We start from the raw sequence: 8,569 nt of genomic DNA on the forward strand, positions 1-8,569 counted from the left end.
ACGGCGGCCTGGCATTCTTAGCTATACACGTGTCCTGTGGCACACGACAACACGTTCTACAATGACTGTCGGCTGAGAAATCACGGTACGAAGTGGGCCATTCGCCAACGCCGTGTCCCATTTATCGTTCGCTACGTGCGCAGCACAGCGGCGCATTTCACATCATGAGCATACCTCAGTGACGTCAGTCTACCCTGCAATTGGCATAAAGTTCTGACCACTCCTTCTTGGTGTTGCATTTGCTCTGTCAGTCAGTGTATATATAATTAGTCTATTATTATTATTATTTTCTTTCTTATTCCGTTTGCCCTCCAGAGTTGGTTTTTTCTTCCGACAAGGCGGAGGATCCCACCTCCACCGCCTCAAGGGCAGTGTCCTGGAGCGTGAGACTTTGGGCCGGGGATACAACTGGGGAGAGGGGCCAGCACCTCGCACAGCTGCCTCACCTATTATGCGGAACAGAGGTCTTTTGTGGCGAGAGAGAGGGGGGTAAGATTGGAAGCGATAGGCAAGGAAGAGCGAAGAAATCGGCCGTGGCCTTAAGTTAGATACCGCCCCGTCATTTGCCTGAAGAATAAGTGGGAAACCACTCCGAGGATGGCTGAAGTAAACCCACCTCTACTCAGTTGACCTCCCCAGGCTGAATAGACCCCGTTCCAGTCCTCGTACTGCTTTTCCTTCGGGGTGGCAGGTAATCGTACTAACCAGGCAGACCGATTTAAAACCGAGGCTCATAAAAAATAAATAAAACAACGCTATTTGGAACCACAGGGAGTATTAGAAAATCGGAAAGACATTTAAGTTTAAATTAATTTACCTTATATTGCAGTGTATTTGTGTTTATATCGTATTTTGGAATCAGTTTCTGGATCCTCTGAGGTATCAACCATAAACGAAACAAATTCTTAGCAACCTGACACGTCCGCTACTCCTACCGTTATTTCACCAAAAATTATTGAAGCATCCCGTAGCATTTAAATGAGGCATTTCCTGTTCATAATGAGAAATCAAAGCAAAGCGTGTGTGGGGGTATAGCTCAGTGGTAGAGCATTCGACTGCAGATCGAGAGGTCCCCGGTTCAAACCCGGCTGCCCCCTACGATTTTTAAATTATAATACATGGCGAAACCGAAACCTTTTTGAGATTATCGTTCTTTTAAATGGCCCAACGTCACGGATTGGTCTTCTGATTTCGTAAATAACGACCTTAGTATCATAATTATTCAATTATTAGATTGTTACGGAAGATTCGTTTCAGAATTAAAAGGTTTTAGCAGCCCTTTTAGTGTTATTCGATAGGTGTAAGCTACGTGCAAACACCAGATTTCACCCTCTCCTCGTAAACCGTCATCCAGATGTGCAGGCCGCCCATGGGCATCAACAGAAAAACCTGCACTAGACGAACCAAACATGTCCTTGGAACTCCCGGCATTTAAACCCATGCGATAAATAAATAAAATAAATAAATAGTCCATCTCTGTGGTGTAGCGGTTAGTGTTATAAGCTGCCACCCCGGAGGCTCGGGTTCGATTCCCGGTTCTGCCACGAAATTCGAAAAGTAGTACGGTGGCTGGAACGGGGCCCACTCAGCCTCGGAAGGTAAAATGAGGAGAGGTGGGTTCGATTCCCACCTCAGCCATCCTGAAGGTGGTTTTCCGTGGTTTCACACTTCTCCTCCAGGCAAATGCCGCGATGGTACCTAACTTAAGGCCACGGCCATTTCCTTCCCTCTTCCTTGTCTATCCTTTCCAATCTTCCCATCCCCCCGCAAGGCCTCTGTTCAGCATAGCAGATGAGGCCGCCAGGTACTGGTCATCCTCCCCAGCTGTATCCCCGACCAAGAGGCTGAAGCTCTAGGATACTGCCCGTAAGGCGGTAGAGGTGGGATCCCTCGCTGAGTCCGACGGAAAAGCCGACCCTGGAGGGTAAGCACATTAAGTAAATAAGTAAGCAAATAAATAAATAGTCCACCTCTGTGGTGTAGTGGTTAGTGTGATTAGCTGCCACCCCGGAGGTTCGGGTTCGATTCCCGGTTCTGCCACGAAATTCGAAAAGTAGTACGAGGGCTGGAACGGGGTCCGGTCAGCCTCGGGAGGTCAAATGAGTAGAAGTGGGTTCGATTCCCACCTCAGCGATCCTCGAAGTGGTTTTCCGTGGTTTCCCACTTCTCCTCAAGGCAAATGCCCGGATGGTACCTAATTTAAGGCCACGGATAATTCCTTCCCTCTTCCTGGCCCATCCCTTCCAATCTTCCCATCCGTCCACAAGGCCCCTATTCAGCAAAGCAGGTGAGGCCGCCTGGGCAAGGTATTAGGCCTCCTTCCCAGTTGTACCCCGACCCAATGTCTCACACTCCAGGACACTGCCCTTGACGCGGTAGAGGTGGGATTCCTCGCTGAGTCCAAGGGAATATCCAACCCTGGAGGATAAATGGATTAAGAAAGGAAGTGCATGAATGCAGGCATATTTTGGGATTTGATAGTGCATTAATGCATGCATATATTTCGATATGATACTGCATGAATGCATGCATATTCTGCGATATGATTCTGCATGAATGCATGCAAATTTCGCGTTATCGTACTGCATGAATGCAGGAATATTTTCGATTTGATAGTGCATGGTTGCATGCATATTTTGCGATATGATACTGCTTGAATGCATGCATGTTTTGCGGTTTGATACTGCATGAATGCATGTATTTTTTGCGTTATGATACTGCATGAATGCATGCATATATGGCGATTTGACAGTGCATGAATGTATGCATATTTTGCGATTTTATAGTGCATGAATGCAGGCATATTTTGGGATTTGATAGTGCATTAATGCATGCATATTTTGCGATTTGATAGTGCATGAATGCAGGCATATTTTGCGATTTGATACATGCATGAAGCCAACGGCCGTAGCCGTGTTGAAATACCGGATCCCGTGAGATCTCCGAAGTTAAGCAACATTGGGCGTGGTCAGGAGTTGGATGGTTTGGTGGGGGTAAGGGAATGGAGGAGCGGAAAGGAACTGGCCACCCTACCATACGTAAACTCCGGCTCAGGAACACCTCTGCGGAGCTTCGGACCTGCCTTCGGGCAGAATAACCCTTACCTTACTGTACTGCATGAACCAATGCGTATTTTGCGATATGATAATGCATGAATGCATATTTTGCGATATGATAGTGCATGAATGCATGCATATATTGCGATATGATACTGCAGGAATGAAGCACATTTTGCGATATGATAATGCTTGAATGCATGCATACTTTGCGATTTGATAGTGCTTCAATGCATGCATATTTGGCGATATGATACTGCATGAATGCATGAATATTCTCCGAAATGATACTGCAGGAATGCACGCATATTTTCCGATTTGATAGTGCATGAATGCAGGCATATTTTGCGATTTGATAGTGCATCAATGCAGGCATATTTTTCGATTTGATAGTGCGTGAATTAGGACATATTTTGCAATTTGGTAGTGCATTAATGCATGCATATCTTGCGATATGATACTGCATGAATGCATGCATATTTTGCGATATGATACTGCATGAATGCATGCATATTTTGCGATTTGATAGTGCTTCAATGCATGCATATTTTGCGATTTGATAGTGCTTCAATGCATGCATACTTGGCAATATGATACTGCATGAATGCAGCCATATTCTTCGATTTGATAGTGCATGAATGCATGCATATTTTGCGATATGATACTGCACGAATGCATGCATATTTTGCGATTTTATAGTGCATCAATGCAGGCATATTTTTCGATTTGATAGTGCGTGAATTAAGGTATATTTTGCGATTTGGTAGTGCATTAATGCATGCATATCTTGCGATATGATACTGCATGAATGCATGCATATTTTGCGATATGATACTGCATGAATGCATGCATATTTTGCGATATGATACTGCAAGCATTCATGCATGTTTTGCGATTTGATAGTACATGAATATATGTATATTTTGCGATTTGATAGTGCATGAATGCAGGCATATTTTCGATATGATACTGCAAACATGCATGCATGTTTTGCGATTTCATAGTGCATGAATGCATACATGTTTTGCGATATGATAGTGCATGAATACATGTTTTTTTGCGATTTGATCCTGAATGAATGCATGCATATTTTGCAATATGATAGTGCACGAATGATTACATATTTTGCGATTTGATAGTGCATGAATGCAGTCATATTTTGCGATTTGATAGTGCATGAATTCATGCATATTTTGCGATATGATACTGCATGAATGCACGCATATTTTGCTATATGATAGTGCATGAATGCATGCATGTTTTGCGATTTGATAGTGCATGAATGCTTGCATATTTTGCGATATGATACTGTGTGAATGCATGCATATTTTGCGATTTGATAGTGCATGAATTCAAGGTAAATTTGCGATATGATACTGTACGAATGCATGCATATTTTGCGATTTGATACTGCATAAATGCATGCATATTTTGCAATATGATACTGCATGAATGCATGAAAAATTTGCGACTTGGTAATGCATGAATGCATGCATATTTTGCGATTTGATAGTGCATGAATGCAGGCATATTTTTGATTTGATAGTGTATGAATGCAGGCGTATTTTGCGATTTTGATAGTGCATGAAGGCAGTTATATTTTGCGATGTGACAGTGCGTGAGTGCCGACATAATTTGCGGTATGATACTGCATGCATGCATGCATGCATGCATATTTTGCGATATGATAGTGCATGAATGATGCATATTTTGCGATATGATACTGCATGAATGATGCATATTTTGCGATATGATACTGCAGGAATGCACGCAAGTAGTATAATAGGCGGGTTCTGCGGCCACCTCCACCTCAGGCTCCCAGTGGCCACCTCCACCTCCACCTCAGCCAGAGGCCTCCCAGATGCCTCCTCCACCTCCACCTCAGCCAGAGGCCTCCCAGAGGTCTCCTCCACCTCCCGCGGGAAATTTGAATTTGTAAACAAAGCCACGTGCTTTTTGACAGCTGTCATCGACAACAACGCATCGCTAACCTCAGTACTGCCATCTTGACGGGCCTAAACCTCAGTAGTGCCAACTTAACATAACTAGCGCGAGGTAAATAAGCCACGTGCTTTTTGACAGCTACGTGCTTTTTGACAGATTTGTAAACAAAGCCACGTGCTTTTTGACAGCTCTCATCAACAACAACGCATCGCAAACCTCAGTACTACCATCTTGACGGGCCTAAACCTCAGTAGTGCCAACTTAACCTAACTAGCATGAGGTAAACAAAGCCACGTGTTTTTTGACAGCCACGTGCTTTTTGACAGATTTGTAAACAAAGCCACGTGCTTTTTGACAGACAACAACGCATCGCTAACCTCAGTACTACCATCTTGACGGGCCTAAACCTCAGTAGTACCAACTTAACCTAACTAGCGCGAGATAAACAAAGCCACGTGCTTTTTGACAGCTACGTGCTTTTTTGACAGCTGTCATCCGCCATCTTTAAACTACAGAGCACCGTGCTGCCCTCTTTCGTCACCTGTCATCGGCAGTGCTACCATCTTGACGGGTCTAAACCTTAGTGCTACCAACTTAACCTCACTAGCTCGAGATAAACAAATCCACGTGCTTTTTGACAGCTGTCATCCGCCATCTTTAATCTATAGAGTACAGTGCTGCCCTCTTTAGCTACTTACCTTTGAAATGTGGTGGCGGATAATTTGAAAAATGCTTTTCGACAAGCAGCCATCTTTAATCCAGAGAGAACAGTGCTGCCCTCTATGTGGTGGCGGCAAATTGAAAAATTCTACATGCTCTTGTTTGAAAACAAACTCACGTGCTTTTTTGACAGCTGTCATCTGCCATCTTTAATCTATAGAGCACAGTGCTGCCCTCTTTAGTTTGAAATGTGGTGGTGGTAAATTCCACGTGCTCTTGTTTGGAAACAAAGCCACGTGCAGCTGTCATCCGCTATCTTTAATCAACAGAGCACTGTGCTGCGGGCAATTTCATCACCTGTCATCCGCCATCTTTAATCCACAGAACACCGTGCTGCCCTCTTTATGGCTACTACCTTAAGCACGTAGTAGCGGACAATTTGAAAAGTTCTATTAGCTATCATCCGCCATCTTTAATCAAGAGAGCACCGTGCTGCCATCTTTAGCTAGATACCTTTGAAATGTGGTGGCGGCAAATTGAAAAATTCCACGTGCTCTTGTTTGGAAACAAACTCACGTGCTTTTTCGACAGCTACCATCCGCCATCTTTAATCAACAGAGCATAGTGCTGCCCTCTTTAGTTTGAAATGTGATGGCGGCAAATTCCACGTGCTCTTGTTTGGTAAACATAGCCATGTGCTTTTTTGACAGCTGTCATCCGCCATCTTTAATACAGAGAGCACCGTGCTGCCCTCTTTATCGTAGTAGATGTAAATTCGTCACCTGTCATCCGCAGTGCTGCCATCTTTAGCTAGATACCTTTGAAATGTGGTGGTGGATAATTTAAAAAAGAAAAATTCTACAGCAGCCCTCTCTCGACGCTAATTGCATAAGATGGCGGCTATACATGACTCCTTAAGGGTGCTTACGCAAGATGGCTGCTATACACAGGTTCTTATGAGACGCCCTTGGGATGCTTGCGCAAGATGGCAGTTATACATGGCTCCTTATGAGATACCCTAGGGATGCTTGCGCAAGATAGCGGCTGCTCTTATGGGACGGCTTAAGGGTCCTTGCACAAGATGGCTTGAGACGCCCTAAGGATGCTTGCGCAAGATGGCGGACACAAGATGGCAACTATACATAACTCCTTATGAGACGCTTTAAGGGTGCTTGCGCAAGATGGTTGCTACTCTTAGCTTAGAGGCTAACGTGTCATGCTAGTTCGATTCATTAAATTTGGGGCTTAAATGCAAAATGTTAAATATATCGAAAACGGTGCACCGTAGAGCAAAACGGACAAAATTGTCTGCCTATTACCTCGGTTCGCAGTATGAGGAACAAGAAAAACATAGTCTAATGATGAGATCAACGGTTCGGTTCCTATTTAGGCCTTTTGGCATTCACTCTGTTTTAGCTTGTATTGAAACGAGTCTTCGTAACATGATCAGGTTTAGCTATGGTAGAGAGTATAACGTGCCGTGCAGGTTCGATTCATTAAATTTGGGGCTTAAATGCAAAATGTTAAATATCTCGAAAACGATGCATCGTAGAGCAAAACGGACAAAATTTTTCCGCCTAATACGTAGGTTCGTAGTATCAGGAACAAGAAAAAACATAGTCTAATGATGAGATCAACGGTTCGATTCCTACTTAAGCCCTTTGGCATTCGCAGCTATCTATTTCCACAAGATGGTGGCTGCTCTTATGAGAAACAAGATGCCTTGAGACGTCCTAGGGATGCTTACGCAAGATGGCAGACACAAAATGGTGACTATACATAGCTCCTTATGAGACGGCCTAGGGGTGCTCGCACAAGATGGCGGCTACTCTTATGAAGAAAGCTAGCTTAGAGGCTACTGCGCAAGATAACAGCTGCTGTTATGCATGTGGTGGAGGGCAATTTGAAATTCTATGTGCTTAATCAACAGAGCACCCTGCTGCCCTCTTTAGCTGAAATGTGGGGGTGGATAATTTGAAAAATTCTTTTGACAGCTATCATCTTTAAAAACAATGGCGACTATACATAGGCTGTTAAGGCCTTATCATTCTCCTCCTCCTCCTCCTCCTCCTCCTCCTCCTCCCCCTCCTCCTCCCCCTTCTCTACCTCCTCCTCCGCCTCTTATGTCAAGGCATAGCTTTATATCGAACAAGTTTAAACCTGCATCGCGAAGGCAAGCGTGTGCAGCGATAACATTATTGTGCATGTTTAGACTTTCGAAACATAAGAAGAGTAGAATCAAACGCTGTACTCGATACGACATGTGATCAGAACATTGATTGATGCGTTCAGAAAACAAAATAAGTGATCAAGACTAGAATCGAACGATGTACTCAATACATCATGTGTTTAGAATATGTCAGGGGATACGCTTGTTCTAAGAAGATCAGATTGAAACATAACAAGACTAGAATAGAACACTGTAATCGATGTTGTTAACTTCAACATGTGATCAGAACATTGATTGATGTGTTCAGAACACAAAATAAGTGATCATGACTAGAATCGAACACTGTACTCGATACAACATGTGATCAGAACATTGATCGACGTGTTCAGAACACGAAATAAGTGATCAAGACTAGAATCGAACACTGTACTCAATACAACATGTGTTTAGAACATGTTAGGGGGTACCCTTGTTATAAGAAGATCAGAATGAAACATAACAAGACTAGAATCGAACACTGTAATCGATGTTGTTAACCTCAACATATGATCAGAACATTGTTTGATGTGTTCAGAGCAAAAGTACAATTTTGATGATTTGCTTAGTGTAAAATCAAAAACTATGGAAACACACTGTGCACATATCGCGTAGCTAACTCGCTCAGTAAGCAATATCGCAAAACTACAACTTCAATGATTTGCATAGTGTAAAAATCAAAAACACACTGTACCCATACTGC

At 43.4% G+C, this 8,569-nt stretch overlaps 1 non-coding gene across 1 annotated transcript; it reads left to right on the forward strand.

The window, feature by feature from the left end:
- Positions 1-1,025: 1,025 nt before the first annotated feature.
- On the forward strand, positions 1,026-1,097 carry TRNAC-GCA (transfer RNA cysteine (anticodon GCA)). The gene has a single exon. It is a non-coding gene; the product is annotated as a tRNA-Cys (tRNA).
- Positions 1,098-8,569: the final 7,472 nt, after the last annotated feature.

The sequence above is a fragment of the Anabrus simplex genome, chromosome 3 (genome assembly GCF_040414725.1).
Source record: "Anabrus simplex isolate iqAnaSimp1 chromosome 3, ASM4041472v1, whole genome shotgun sequence".
Lineage (NCBI taxonomy): Eukaryota > Metazoa > Arthropoda > Insecta > Orthoptera > Tettigoniidae > Anabrus > Anabrus simplex.